The sequence below is a fragment of the Lagenorhynchus albirostris genome, chromosome 8 (genome assembly GCF_949774975.1).
Source record: "Lagenorhynchus albirostris chromosome 8, mLagAlb1.1, whole genome shotgun sequence".
NCBI classification, from domain to species: Eukaryota; Metazoa; Chordata; class Mammalia; order Artiodactyla; family Delphinidae; genus Lagenorhynchus; species Lagenorhynchus albirostris.
In genome coordinates this window covers 7,903,389-7,919,875 of record NC_083102.1, presented here as the reverse complement: position 1 = coordinate 7,919,875, position 16,487 = coordinate 7,903,389, and the positions used below count along the sequence as shown (strand labels likewise).

Genomic DNA, 16,487 nt, shown 5'->3' with positions numbered 1-16,487 from the left:
CCTGACTTAACATTTTTTTTAAAGTCAGTGTAAGATACAAGTAGATTATTAAGCTTCCTGAAAAGCTAGATTCAGAATTAAGGTTTGATTTTAGTGCTGCTAAGAAGAGAATAGGGATATAATACAAAATCAAGATATGACACAAGGTTCGCAAATATGATTGTTGCTAATGGATGAAGGCTGACTGAAGGGCAGACGTAGTTGTGAACACCAGTACTGACTGAATCTGTGGTCAGAGATGGTTGGCTACATAGGTGGTGTAATTGCTGTCACTTTTCAGAGGCAAATTGCAGTATTTCTGAAATCACCAGAGGCCAGGAGAAACTGAATAGGTAGGATAAAGTTGCCTCAGGTGAAATCAACTATCAGCCAATAGGACAAAGAATACTGAAAGTAAAAACAAAACAAACAAAAACAAATTTTAAATTCCCAAACACCAGAATGTGCGTATGATTTTTTTTTCTTATTTGCTTGGATAGGAAAAAAAGGAAATAGAAATAAGAACTTGCATTCATGTATCTGAAAAATATTTGTTGAACACCCACTATGGACAGGCAGTATTTTTCAGAGACTAGAAATAGAAGCTGGGCTCTAATGGATCTTAAGCTCTAGTGGGGGGAGGGGGAGACAAAGTAAACAGTAAACAAAACAGTACATCATGTATCTGGCAATAATAAATGCTAAGGAGTAAACAGGTCAGGGTAGGGGATAGGAAGGGAAGGAATGATGCTATTTTAGGCAGGTTATTAAGAGAAAGCCACCCTAATAAGGTGTCATTGAGCAACATCTGAGCGGGGAGAGTATGAGATCTGGTGAACATTAGGGGTAAAGGATTCCAAGTGGAAATAATGGCACCTGCAAAGGTCCTGAGGTGGGAGTGTGCTTGGGTGTTTGAGGAACGACAGTGGGTAGCATGGCTGGAGCAGCTTGAGGAGGGGAAAAGGAAGCAGATGAAATTAGAGCAGGGGGTGCGAATGGGCAGGGATGCAAATCACAGGCAACATGGCAAGGACTCCAGCTTCCACTCATAGTGAGATGAGGGTGAGAAGAGGCTTGACACCATTTGACTAAGGCTGGCAATCCCTCCAGTCTAGAGGTACAGACATGGAAACAAGGGAACCATTGAGTGCAGCCCTGCTTGCTCCGCTGTCGGCTTCCTCCAGCAGCTGCCCAGCCATCCTTTCTGTCCACCAACAGCCGTGGAGGCTCAGAGCACCCCAGACACAGGACAGAGAGAGGGAAAAACAGAGAAGAGTAAGCTGCCCCTGCTCCCAGAGGGCACACAGTCCAGACTGGAAGACCCGTCCATGGGCAAGTTCAGACCCACTGAGAAGTGCCGGGGGAGGGGTAAGCAGAGGGTGAAAAGGGGTCCTGCGAAAGGCATCCATCACAGCATAGCCCTTTGTGATAAGTAATTCCTCTGGGCCCTGTCTGCGCCAGCCTGCACTGGGCTGCAAGCAGCTAAGAACGTAGTTTATCACTGTGTGTCCCCTACCCCTAGCACATGATAAGCCATCAATGCATTTTTGTTGTTTCTTGAAGTAAGGGTCATGTCACTTAATCTGACGTGGGTGGGGAAGGGAGAGTAGATCAGGCATTGGAAAGACTCCCAGAGAAGGCAACCCCAGGTCCCCACAGAGGTGTGGCTATGAGAACAGCATGAGCAAGACACAGAGATATGGGGAAGCATGATATATTCAGGGACTGGGGCCGGTTCTCTGTGTCTGGGGGTGGTAATGTATGTCAGCAGGAGGAAGACTGCATGTAATGGGAAGAACCCTTATTATAAAGAGTTTGGTGATGAGATTTGATATTGAGGCAGCAAAGAGCTACTGAAAGTGGTTTTGTGAAAACTCCCCTCGGGAGAGTGAGAGGATGTGTTCAAAGTGAGCACATCTGGAATAAGGAGATGCAGAGGAGTCTAAGGTGGTGCTCCATATTAGAGGGAAGAGACGGAGGGGGGAGGGGGCAGAAACAGGCAGGGACTTGAGAGGTATGGAAGAGGAGGAGTGATGGAGTAAGTGACCGACCAGGGGAAAGTGCAGGGACTCTGACTTCCATCCTAAGATATGGAATCATGCTGCACCTTCTGCAGAGATGGGGAGTGGGAGGTGGAGTGCATGTGGAGGGAAGAGCACGTGTTCCACTGGGCACAGAGTGCGGACTTGCATTAGAGCCACTGATAGTTGGCCATCTGTGTATCTTCTTTGGAGAAATGTCTATTTAGGTCTTCTGCCCATTTTTGGATTGGGTTGTTTGTCTTTTTGATATTGAGCTGCATGAGCTGCTTGTAAATTTTTTAAATCTCCTTTGTCAATTGCTTCATTTGCAACTATTTTCTCCCATTCTGAGGGTTGTCTTTTCATCTTTTTATGTATCCTTTGCTGTGCAAAAGCTTTTAAGTTTCATTAAAACAAATCATGCCATTTGTTTATTTTTGTTTTTATTTCCATTTCTTTAGGAGGTGGAGTGTTCTCTTAATTTCACGTTCAGATTTTTCATCATTAGTGTATAGGAATGCAAGAGATTTCTGTGAATTAATTTTGTATCCTGCTACTTTACCAGATTCATTGATTAGCTCTAGTAGTTTTCTGGTAGCATCTTTAGGATTCTCTATGTATAGTATCATGTCATCTGCAAACAGTGACAGCTTTACTTCTTCTTTTCCGATTTGGATTCCTTTTATTTCTTTTTCTTCTCTGATTGCTGTGGCTAAAACTTACAAACACATGAAAGAAAGCTCAACATCAATAATCATTAGAGAAATGCAAATCAAAACTACGATGAGATATCATCTCACACCAGTCAGAATGACCATCATCAAAAAATCTACAAACAATAAATGCTGGAGAGGGTGTGGAGAAAGGGAACCCTCTTGCACTGTTGGTGGGAATGTAGATTGATACAGCCACTATGTAGAACAGTATGGATGTTCCTTAAAAAACTAAAAATAGAACTACCATATGACCCAGCAATCCTACTACTGGGCATATACCCTGAGAAAACCATAATTCAAAAAGAGTCATGTACCACAATGTTCATTGCAGCTCTATTTACAATAGCTAGGACATGGAAGCAACCTAAGTGTCCATCAACAGATGAATGGATAAAGAAGATGTGGCACACATATACAATGGAATATCACTCAGCCATAAAAAGAAACGAAATTGAATTTTTTGTAGTGAGGTGGATGGACCTAGAGTCTGTCATACAGAGTGAAGTAAATCAGAAACATAAAAACAAATACCGTATGCTAACACATATATATGGAATCTAAAAAAAAAAAGGTCGTGAAGAACCTAGGAGCAAGATGGGAATAAAGATGCAGACCTACTAGAGAATGGACTTGAGGACATGGGGAGGAGGAAGGGTAAGCTGTGACAAAGTGAGAGAGTGGCATGGACATATATACACTACCAAACGTAAAATAGATAGCTAGTGGGAAGCAGCCGCATAGCACAGGGAGATCAGCTCGGTGCTTTGTGACCACCTAGAGGGGTGGGATAGGAAGAGTGGGAGGGAGGGAGACACAAGAGGGAGGAGATATGAGGATATATGTATATGTATAGCCGATTCACTTTGTTATAAAGCAGAAAGTAACACACCATTGTAAAGCAATTATACTCCAATAAAGATGTTAAAAAAAAAAAGAAGAGTCAGTGATAGGCTTGTGGCTACTTTGGAGATCTGTGTAATATCAATAGGCAAAAATAATTATCATTTTTAAGTTCAGCAAATATTCATTGTGTCAAGCCAAGAGCAGGCAGTGCAGTAGAGATGGGAACAACAGTGTCACTGCTCTCAGGGGGCTTACATTCAGCAAACACTGAACAAACAGGGAAATAATGTAATTGCAGATAGTGATGAACAGCATAATTAAATAAAACCATGTGCTCTGAGAGAGAATAAGAGAAGCCTCAACTTTTGATGGCTTATCCCGGACATCATCTCCGAGGATGTGACATTTAAGTTGAAGCCTGAAGAAAGCCAAGGACAGCCAGGGAAGAGGTGACGAACTCCAGGTGGAGATAACAACAGGAGGACAAAAGCCCTGCAACAAGTGAGAGGTTAGCAATAGAGAAATAGGGAAGTGTGTTATTCTTAATAAAAAGTGGGACAGTGTGTCCAGGCAGGCTATAAAGAAAATTAACACTTAAAATGAGAGAGGCACGTGGCTTCGCTAAGTTTTGGAGATTACTTCCTAATAGGCATCTTAATAAAATTATTCATCCAGAGCTCCAAGGCAACAGTAACCAAAGAGTGTATCTGAATGTTATATAATTTGTTACATTCATTACAGTCAAACTGAAATCAGTTGCCTTGCTGGAAAAAAAGTGACTGACACGATGTGAAGGTCTTTGAAGAATCTCATTTAATATCAGCAGGTTAATCAGCAGGCTAATAAAACAAGTTTTAGTTAAATACTTACAAGGAAACATTGCTCCTGTGCTTTGGTGTTCAATTCTTTTGTTGTAAGGGGGAAAAAAACATAAGGGCAAATTTTAGAGGTTTCACTGTTTAAAAAGTATCCCTTTTACCCACTTGAAAAATATGACGCTTGTTATGAAGTTTTTGTCATCTCACTGCTCTTCTGTGAGATTGGAGGACTTTGAACTTGCGCCACTTTTATTAATTGCTATGCCATTGAGAAAGGCTTTAGCATCTTAGTTCCCTGGGAAAAGGGCCTGATAACGGATGGATAATGAATGACTGAGGGCTTGGTGTCCTGTGAACCAGAAAGGGGTTCTACCTCCACTGAGTGGCAGGTGTGATTCATGACCTCAGGTTGCCTGTTACATAAGCAGTGTCTTACTCTGCTGTTAAAGGATGCCCACATTTTGCTGCTCTTTTTTTTTTGCTGTTGGTGAAGATGATTTGATTTATTTATTTTTTTTTATTCCTATTAGTCATCCATTTTATACACATCAGTGTATACATGTCATTCCCAATCTCCCAAATCATCCCCACCGCCAACACCCCCCGCCACTTGCCCCCCTTGGTGTCCATATGTTTGTTCTCTACATCTGTATCTCAATTTCTGCCCTGCAAACCAGTTCATCTGTACCGTTTTTCTAGGTTCCACATATATGCGTTAATATATGATATTTGTTTTTCTCTTTCTGACTTACTTCACTCTGTATGACAGTCTCTAGATCCATCCACGTCTCTACAGATGACCCAATTTCCTTCCTTTTCATGGCTGAGTAATATTCCATTGTATATATGTATCACATCTTCTTTATCCATTCGTCTGTCGATGGGCATTTAGGTTGCTTCCATGGCCTGGATATTGTAAATAGTGCTGCAGTGAACATTGGGGTGCATGTGTCTTTTTGAATTATGGTTTTCTTAGGGTATATGCCCAGTAGTGGGATTGCTGGGTTATATGGTAATTCTATTTTTAGCTTTTTAAGGAACCTCTAACTGTTCTCCATAGTGGCTGTATCAACTTACATTCCCACCAACAGTGCAAGAGGGTTCCCTTTTCTCCACACCCTCTCCAGCATTTGTTGTTTGTAGATTTTCTGATGATGGCCATTCTGACTGGTGTGAGGTGATGCCTCATTGTAGTTTTGATTTACATTTCTCTAATAATTAGTGATGTTGAGCAACTTTTCATGTGCTTCTTGGCCATCTGTATGTCTTCTTTGGAGAAATGTCTATTTAGTTCTTCTGCCCATTTTTGGATTAGGTTGTTTCTTTTTTTAATATTGAGCTGCATGATCTGTTTATATATTTTGGAGATTAATCCTTTGTCCATTGATTCGTTTGCAAATATCTTCTTCCATGCTGAGGGGTGTCTTTTCGTCTTGTTTAGTTTCCTTTTCTGCAAAAGCTTTTAAGTTTCATTAGGTCCCATTTGTTTATTTTTGTTTTTATTTCCATTACTCTAGAAGGTGGATCAAAAAAGATTTTGCTGTGATTTATGTCAGAGTGTTCTTCCTATGTTTTCCTCTAAGAGTTTTATAGTGTCTGGTCTTACATTTAGGTCTCTAATCCATTTTGAGTTTATTCTTGTGTATGGTATTAGGGAGTGTTCTAATTTCATTCTTTTACATGTAGCTGTCCAGTTTTCCCAGCACCACTTACTGAAGAGGCTGTCTTTTCTCCATTGTATACCCTTGCCTCCTTTGTCATAGATTAGTTGACCATATGTGTGTGGGTTTATCTCTGGGCTTTCTATCCTGTTCCATTGATCTATATTTCTGTTTTTGTGCCAGTACCATATTGTCTTGATGACTGTAGCTTTGTAGTATAGTCTGAAGTCAGGGAGTCTGATTCCTCCAGCTGTGCTTTTTTCTCTCAAGACTGCTTTGGCTATTCAGGGTCTTTTGTGTCTCCATACAAACTTTTAAGATTTTTTGTTCTAGTTCTGTAAAAAGTGGCATTGGTAATTTGATAGGGATTGCATTGAATCTGTAGATTGCTTTGGGTAGTATAGTCATTTTCACAATATTGATTCTTCCAATCCAAGAACATGGTATATCTCTGCATCTGTTGGTATCATCTTTAATTTCTTTCATCAATGTGTTATAGTTTTCTGCATACAGGTCTTTTCTCTCCCTCAGTAGGTTTATTCCTAGGTATTTTATTCTTTTTGTTGCAGTGGTAAATGGGAGTGTTTCCTTAATTTCTCTTTCAGATTTTTCATCATTAGTGTATAGGAATGCAAGAGATTTCTGTGCATTAATTTTGTACCCTGCAGCTTTACCAAATACATTGATTAGCTCTAGTAGTTTTCTGGTGGCATCTTTAGGATTCTCTATATATAGTATCACATCATCTGCAAGCAGTGAGAGTTTTACTTCTTCTTTTCCAATTTGTATTCCTTTTATTTCTTTTTCTTCTCTGATTGCTGTGGCTAGGACTTCCAAAAGTTTGTTGAATAATAGTGGTGAGAGTGGACATCCTTGTCTTGTTCCTGATCTTAGAGGAAATGCTTTCAGTTTTTCACCATTGAGAATGATGTTTGCTGTGGGTTTGTTGTATATGGCCTTTATTATGTTGACATAGGTTCCCTCTGTGCCCACTTTCTGGAGAGTTTTTATCATAAATAGGTGTTGAATTTTGTCAAAAGCTTTTTCTGCATCTATTGAGATGATCATATGGTTTTTATTCTTCAATTTGTGAATATGTTGTATCACATTGATTGATTTGCATTCATTGAAGAATCCTTGCATCCCTGGGATAAGTCCCACTTGATCATGGTGTATGATCCTTTTAATGTGCTGCTGGATTCTGTTTGCTAGTATTTTGTTGAGGATTTTTGCATCTATATTCATAAGTGATATTGGTCTGTAATTTTCTTTTTTTGTAGTATCTTTGTCTGGTTTTGGTATCAGGGTGATGGTGTCCTCATAGAATGTGTTTGGGAGTGTTCCTTCCTCTGCAAATTTTTGGAAGAGTTTGAGAAAGATGGGTGTTAGCTCTTCTGTAAATGTTTGATAGAATTCACCTGTGAAGCCATCTGGTCCTGGACTTTTGTTTCTTAGAAGATATTTGATCACAGTTTCAATTTCATTACCTGTGATTGGTCTGTTCATATTTTCTATTTCTTCCTGGTTCAATCTTGGAAGGTTATAGCTTTCTAAGAGTTTGTCCATTTCTTCCAGGTTGTCCATTTTATTGGCATTGAGTTGCTTGTCGTAGTCTCTTAGAATGCTTTGTATTTCTGTGGTGTCTGTTGTAACTTCTCCTTTTTCACTTCTAATTTTATTGATTTGAGTCCTCTCCCTCTTTTTCTTGATGAGTCTGGCTAATGGTTATCAATTTTGTTTATCTTCTCAAAGAACCAGCTTTTAGTTTTATTGATCATTGCTATTGTTTTCTTTGTTTCTATTTCATTTATTTCTGCTCTGATCTTTATGATTTCTTTCCTTCTGCTAACTTTGGGTTTTGTTTGTTCTTCTTTCTCTAGTTCCTTTAGGTGTAAGGTTAGATTGTTTATTTGAGGTTTGTTTATTTATTTGTTTCAAATTTGTTTGTTTCTTGAGGTAAGCTTGTGTAGCTATAAACTTCCCTCTTAGAACTGATTTTGCTGCCTTCCATAGGTTTTGGATGGTCGTGTTTTCATTGTCATTTGTCTCTAGGTATTTTTTGATTTCCTCTTTGATTTCTTCAGTGATCTCTTGGTTATTTAGTAACGTATTGTTTCGTCTCCATGTGTTTGTGTTTTTTACGTTTTTTTCCCCGCAATTGATTTCTAATCTCATAGCATTGTGGTCAGAAAAGATGCTTGATATGATTTCAATTTTCTCAAATTTACTGAGGCTTGATTTGTAACCCAAGATGTGATCTATCCTGGGGAATGTTCCGTGCACACTTGAGAAGAAAGTGTATTCTGAGGTTTTTGGATGGAATGTCCTATAAATATCAATTAAATCTATCTGGTCTGTTGTGTAACTTAAAGCTTGTGTTTCCTTATTAATTTTCTGTTTGGATGATTTGTCGATTGGTGTAAGTGAGTAGTTAAAGTCCCCCCTATTATTGTGTTACTGTTGATTTCATCTTTTACAGCCCTTAGCAGTTGCCTTATGTATTGCAGTGCTCCTATGTTGGGTGCATATACATTTATAATTGTTATATCTTTTTCTTGGATTGATCCCTTGATCATTATGTAGTGTCCTTCCTTGTCTCTTGTAACATTCTTTATTTTAAAGTCTGTTTTATCTGATATGATTATTGCTACTCCAGCTTTCTTTTGATTTCCATTTGCATGGAGTATCTTTTTCCATCCCCTCACGTTCAGCCTGTATGTGTCCCTAGGTCTGAAATGGGTCTATTGTAGACAGCATATATATGGGTCTTGTTTTTGTATCCATTCAGCCAGTCTGTGTCTTTTGGTTGGAGCATTTAATCCATTCACGTTTAAGGTAATTTTCGAAATGTATGTTCCTATTACCATTTTCTTAATTGTTTCGGCTTTGTTTTTGTAGGTCATTTCTTTTTTGTTTCCTACTTAGAGAAGTTCCTTTAGCATTTGTTGTAGAGCTGGTTTGGTGGTGCTGGATTCTCTTAGCTTTTGCTTGTCTGTCAAGCTTTTGATTTCTCCATCGAATCTGAATGAGATCCTTGCCTGGTAGAGTAATCTTGGTTGTAGGTTCTTCCCTTTCATCACTTTAAGTATATCATGCTACTCCCTTCTGGCTTGTAGAGTTTCTGCTGAGATATCCGCTGTTAACCTTATGGGTGTTCCCTTGTATGTTATTTATTGTTCTTCCCTTTTTGCATTCAGTAATTTTTCTTTGTCTTTAATTTTTGTCAGTTTGATTACTGTGTGTCTTGGCATGTTTCTCCTTGGGTTTATCCTGTATGGGATTCTCTGCACTTCCTGGACTTGGGTAGTTATTTCCTTTCCCATGTTAGGGAAGTTTTTGACTATAATCTCTTCAAATATTTTCTTGGGTCCTTTCTCTCTCTCTTCTCCTTCTGGGACCCCTATAATGCAAATGTTGTTGCATTTAATGTTGTCCCAGAGGTCTCCTAGGCTGTCTTCATTTCTATTCATTCTTTTTTCTTTATTGTGTTCCATAGCAATGAATTCCACCATTCTGTCTTCCAGGTCACTTATCCGTTGTTCTGCCTCATTTATTCTGCTACTGATTCCTTCTAGTGTAGTTTTCATTTCAGTTATTATATTGTTCATCTCTGTTTGTTTGTTCTTTAATTCTTCTAGGTCATTGTTAAACATTTCTTGCATCTTTTCAATCTTTGCCTCCAGTCTTTTTCCGAGGTCCTGGATCATCTTCACTATCATTATTCTGAATTCTTTTTCTGGAAGGTTGCCTATCTCCACTTCATTTCATTGTTTTTCTGTGGTGTTATCTTGTTCCTTCATCTTGTGATGAAGGAACATAGTCCTCTGCCTTTTCATCTTGTCTATCTTTCTGTGAATGTGGTTTTTGTTCCACAGGCTGCAGGATTATAGTTCTTCTTGCTTCTGCTGTCTGCCCTCTGGTGGATGAGGCTATCTAAGAGGCTTGATGGGAGGGACTGGTGTTGGGTAGAGCTGGCTGTTGCTCTGGTGGGCAGAGCTCAGTAAAGCTTTAATCCGCTTGGCTACTGATGGGTAGGGCTGGGTTTCCTCCCTGTTGGTTGTTTGGCCCAAGGCAACCCAACAGTGGAGCCTATGTCGACTCTTTGGTGGAGCTAATGGTGGACTCTGGGAGGGCTCACGCCAAGGAGTACTTCCCAGAACTTCTGCTGCCAGTGTCCTTGTCCTCATGGTGAGACAGAGCCACCCCCCGCCTCTGCAGGAGACCCCCCAACACTAACAGGTAGGTCTGGTTCAGTCTCCCCTGGGGTCACTTCTCCTTCCCCTGGGTCCCAATGCGCTCACTACTTTGTGTGTGCCCTCCAAGAGTGGAGTCTCTGTTTCCCCCAGTCCTGTCGAAGTCCTGCAATCAAATCCCACTAGCCTTCAAAGTCTGATTTTCTAGGAATTCCTCCTCCCGCTGCCAGACCCCCAGGTTTGGAAGCCTCACGTGGGACTCAGAACCTTCACTCCAATGGGTGGACTTCTGTGGTATAATTGTTCTTCAGTTTTTGAGTCACCCAACTCAGCAGTTATGGGATTTGATTTTATTGTGATTGCGCCCTTCCTACCATCTCATTGTGGCTTCTCCCTTGTCTTTGGATGGGGTATCTTTTCTGGCGATTTCCAGTGTCTTCCTGTCGATGATTGTTCAGCAGTTAGTTGTGATTCTGTTGTTCTCGCAAGAGGGAGTGAGAGCATGTCCTTCTACTCCACCATCTTCAAAGATCACATTTTTCAGATAGTAACAAATTACCATCTTGAGAGTAGTATGACAGGGTTAAAGGTCAAGGCTAATTATTTTAATGTCATCAGTTTTTATTTTCTTTTTTAAGTTGTAGTAGAGAAGATGGGATTAGTTCAAAATGCCTTGGCATTAAGGCTTATCCTTCCCTCTTGTACTTTTCATGACGCCCCCAGTAGCATCTTCATCAGAGTGGGTTGAAGATAAGGAAGCTGGCCTGAGATCTTCTCCAAGGCAGTGTTTATGTGGGGCTGATTCAGGCTCCTGCATGCTGGGAAGATGCAGTAAGAATCATTATAGCAATTGTATTTGGTTGGCCAAAAAGTTCACTCGGGTTTTTAATGGCAAAGCCCGAACGAACTTTTTGTCCAGCCCAATAGTTATTGATCGACATTGGCCCAATCATCACAGCTTTCATGTTTTTCTCTTTGCAACCCCCCTGTCTTGTAGAATCTGCACTTGCTCCCTGATCACCCCTTGGCTGGTCTCTCTCTCCTTATACTCATGGGGCTTCCCTCTTTTGATTATTCATATTTGCCTCCTTACATCCTCCTTACCTTGACCCTTTGAAGTTTGATTACTTGAAACGTGAAACTGCCCTTCAGTTTCATCAGTGACCCCCTAAGCCTCAAATCCACTGATGTTGATCATGCTTTGTTGATCAAGTGACCACATGAAACAGTTGCAACACAATATGATGAATGCATATGTCTGTATAGACGGTGGCTTAACACAAAGATGGGAGCAATATAAGTTGCCTTCGGGAATGAGAATGAGAGCAGACTTCAGAGAAGTAACCTTTCTTCAGACTACATTGCCTTGATTATCTTTCCTCTTTGTAGCTGCCTCTTTTTTTTAAAGTCTTTCTTCTTCTCCTCTGTTGTGGGCATACCTTGAGGCAAGCACTCACCTGGCCCCGATCCCATTCCAAGTACTATGTCCCCTCTCAGTTTCTGTCATTACTATGGATGACTTACAGATTCACAGCTTTGGCTCTGATCTCTCACTTGAAGTCAGAAATCTTGTCTCCTGTGTATCCGCATCTGACCGTTGCTATATAAGAGGGCTTCTTCACCAGGGTACTGTTGGCATTTGCAGTGGGCGAGCTCTTGTTGTACAAGACTATCTCACACATTGCCAGACATTTAGCATCCCTGGACCCAGGGCACTAAATGCCGGTAGCACCTTACAGCTGTTTCTAAATCACACCTGAGGAGGTAGAACCAGCCCCAATTGAGACCCATTAACACCTCAAATTCATCCTATGTAAAATCAAACCGAACTTCTTTTCTGCAAACCAGCACCCTCCTCTGAAATAGAAAATTCTTTCAAAATGTTCAAATTTGCTTAACCTTAAAACCAAGGAGTCCCCACCAGCTGTTCCATCTGGTTCTCAAATCCCACTGATTCCCTTTTATGGTATATTTGACCCCTGCCTCTGTAGTGGGGCGTGTTCATGATCCTCCAAGTCTCTATCACATCATTCCTAGAACGGTTCCTCTGTTTCTAGTCTCCTTTCCCTCATGGCACATCCCAGAGCATCACATCGACATGCTTCTCACTTGCTTTAAAACCCACAGGAACAGACTTCTACTACAGGATTACACCAGATAGGTACCATGAAAGCCCTCCCCTATAAACATTTAAAATTGCATGCAAAAAATATTTTTTAAATCCTTTGAAATGTGTAATTGAGCTTGAATGAAAGTGAGGAAGATCCTTAGTAGCAAAACCATGGACCAGCAGCATAATGGCCGCTAAAGCCATAACTGGCCTGAAGGCTTCTGCCAGTTCCCTGCAGCCTTCATTTTCAGTTTCCATGACTGTGTGGGGAAGAAGGGTCATACCAAGTGATGAGTTGAATCAAATATCCCTTTATGGAAAACAGAATCCAAGAGTCTAGATTCTCAGTGAAAAAAAACCCTAAAAACCCACTCTGCAAAGGAAGACAGCACAGGACTTTTGACAGTCTGGACCTTGGATGGAGGTAAAGAGAAAAAGAAAGAAATTATCCCTCGAAGCTGTGCAACAAAAAGCCAGTTCTGATACCTGGTTACAGGTCAATTTCACACTGTTTGCACGGTTGGAAAAAAAAATTCAAGCTGAAAATATATTCTAAAGAGGTCTCAGCTTGGTAATACCCCCCAGGTATCTGATAAAAGCAAATATAAACTATCTGAGAGGTTCAACTGGACCTCAAGGAATTCCCAGAGATGCATTTCCAAGGAATATGATCTCAAAGGAGAAAATATTCAAGCAATGTGTAGTGAACCGAGATACCACAATTGTGAGTCAACAGAAATAACTAATAGCATTTTCAGTCCTGCAAAGACTTAAATATTGGAATTATTGGATCAGATTTATTTTTAAGGAGAAATTGAAGAGATGGTGACGGAAGACACTATCAAAAGTCATTAGTAGCATTTGAAAAAGAGCCAAATAAACATTATAGAAATCAAAATGTAATGGATAAAACTAAAAGCTTAATAGACTTAAATAGCAGTTTCTACCCAGCTGAAGTGAGACTAGTTAAATGGAAAACAGATTCTGAAAAAGGTTCCCAGAAATCTGGTTAGTAAGACAAAGAGTTGTTAAATATGAAGGAGAGATTAAAAGCAAGAAATTAGATCAATAACATCTAATACATATCTAATTAGAGTTCTGGAAGAAGAAAAAAGAAAAAGGACTAAAAAAAGTGAAATTTGCATTATTATAATTATTAAAGTATCATTTTCCTGAGCATTTTCTACTAATCAATAAAACTCAAAAAATCCAATAAGAATAAGCCAAAAATGAACAGATATTTTTTTAAATAAGGAAGTATAAATGAAAACTTAACATGGAAAGGCAAACAATCAGGGAAGTATAACTAAAACCAAAAAGAGATACTATTTGTCATTCGCCAGTTGTCAAAATTAACAGCTTAAGACCAGAGGTTGTCAAGGATTTGATCAACTGAAAGTTTTATATACTGCCGGTGGGATTCTACATTCATACAAGTGATTTGGGGAAATTTGAAGATGCACAAACCATATGACCTAAAAATTCCACTAGAGGGATATGCTCAAAAGACTCTTACACATTTTCACAGAGCATGTTGAAATAGCAAAAAACTAGACACAGTCCCATGTTTATTAATATTAAAATTAGAAGTCAAAGAACAATATACCATATACCAATGATAATGGATAAACTAAGTACAAGGCTATATATTTTACCATTATTCCCTGTACTTTATATAAACATAATATTTGTATGTGTAAACTGCTTTAACATTTAAAAAATTTAAGGTTGACTTTCCATTACTACAAAAGTAAAGTGCAAATATCATGAAAATACCCATAACCATTTCTCCCACCACAAATTCTACTTCTCAACACTGTCCCCACCAGCCTAAGTGATTACCCCATAGTTCCTGAAATGAGTGGGATGTTTTCTTCACACCTTGGCCCAGCCATTCAGGAGATTCTGAAATGCTCATATCCTCATTCTGGTTGTCTAGATCCTACCCATCCATCAAAACTGCAGTCAGATCTGTCTCTTCATGGAGGCTCTCCAGTCCACCTTGGTCCTTGGTAATCACTCCCTTCTCCAAAATCCCATAGGACCCATTGCCTGAACTGCTCCTGTGACATTCAGTGTGTATTTTTTCATCTTACCGTGTGTGTGCCCTATCAGATATCCAGGCATAAAGCTTTCATAATTGTAAACTACTAAACATAACTTGGTCTCCACTAACTCAGAACCTTAGAAGGGCAGGAATCAAGTTTTCACTTTTGCCCCCAAAATTGTCTCTCCAGCCCTAAGAAAGTGCTTATGTAGCATGTCATTTCAGTTGCAAAACAATATTTTGCTACTAATTTGAAAAGTTATAGCCATCTTTTAAATACAAAACAAGCTGAGGTGCTTGTTTTATATTTAAAAGATAAAATAAAAATTAATAAAATCAGGGCACAGGATATTGAGACATTCAGTATAAATAATAGGCTGAGGGAAGGCATGTTTTTTCAAATAACTACAGTATTTAATGGAGAATAAAAATAAGGGGAGCAACCAGTACTCACACAAATCATTGTCCCTGGGATTCAGTTAATTCCTTCTTCATTTGTTCTATAAAGAAGAAAAGAAATATTTAATATAATTGCCCAGGGCTTTTCCAGTGAAAAAGACTCAAAAAGTGCTTCACTATATCCTACAAACAGCATGTGGTTCTATTCGATCACTTTGGTACTATTAATCACATTTGTTCGTGGGGCCATGGTACAAAGGAATTAACCAGAGTTAGGAGACCATGAATGCCCATGACCTCTATAGAAACTGAAGCCAAGTTAACTTAGAGTGGGTTGGCTTATTCTGTTCTCTTAATTCTGCTCAGAATTATGAACTCCCATCTACTCTGTCATTTCAATTCCATTCAGATTAATAAAATCTAATTCATTTGAATAGGATTCAAAGTGATTTGATTCAACTCAGTCAACTTCTGCTCAGTGGAATCAGTCCTTGATTGAAATCTGTTAAGTTCAATTCAATAAAATAAATTTAAATATTATGCAATGAAATTAATTTTTAATGAATTAACATTTCCGTTCAGGTCCATTTTGATCTGAACTTCAGTTCTCCATTTCTAAATTTGGTCCCTATTCAAATTAATAAAATATAGTAAAATCTGATGTAACTCTGAAAGATGCAACATGAAGCTAATCAGCTTCACTCATTTCTATTCAGCCCTAATCAAATGAGTTTAATGATGTTCAATCATAGAGAGAGAAAATGTTCACCTTTAATACCAAATTGAATGTTTATATTATAACTTCAAAATTATAAGTTTTCCCAATTTTACATCACTGTCTGCAGTATGAACTCCACAGGACTTTTTTGGATTAATTCTTCCAGTGCTGGGGGCAAGGGCAGCTGTCAGCATTATCTTTAGGGCTCTGCAACCCTTGGACTGCGCCCATCTCTTACTGAAGGAAAAGGGGATTCTGGCCTGCTTGATCTTTCCAATTATAACTATCAGATTATCTGGAGAGCTCTATGGTAGCTACAGCACCTCCAAATTTCCTCTCTGCTCCAGCCCAACCTAGAACCTATTATAAAGGTTCTTTTACCTTCCTTCTTCTCTATGTCATTTGCATTGGGAGGAAGGTTCTCACCAGTACAAAAATGTTTTGCATCTACAGTCTAGAATTAAACATACCTTTACTTATAATAAGTATATTGTCACCATGGATAATTGTAATCAGATCAGGGTGGTCAGCTGAAATTTAGTGATGAATTGGAGGAAAAAAGATTGGGTGGTGCCACGGTAAAGATGGAAGGGTACTGGGAGATTTTTCAGAGTATGAGTCTTTCTCTAGAAAGAGGATCCTGCGCTGTAGGGGCCTTCAAACAGCCAGAATGGGCCAGATGGCATTCTGGAGAGTGCTGTATGGGAGCTGTCAGCAGGGGGCGCTAAGCAGAGCCCTGAAAGGCAAGTTCCTGCTGCAATTGTACCTGCTCTAGTTAGTTCCTCTGCTAAAAAGCCACCTGTGATTCTTTAACACAATTTGTAGATAAGGAGCTAGTGGTAGATATAATAAGACTAGGTTTCATCAAGCTAAAAATATACTTTTAAGTTTACATTTTGGAGACGATAAGCCTTTGCAGTATTTATGTTAGGTATGACGCTTTTTATTATCTGCAAAAGTGGATGAAATGAAACTAATTAAA

General features: G+C 39.3%; 1 protein-coding gene across 1 annotated transcript in view; it reads left to right on the top strand.

The window, feature by feature from the left end:
- Positions 1-16,487, top strand: part of CNTNAP2 (contactin associated protein 2) — a 1,428,051-nt gene that overhangs the window by 959,305 nt on the left and 452,259 nt on the right. The gene's annotated exons all lie outside the window — the stretch shown is intronic.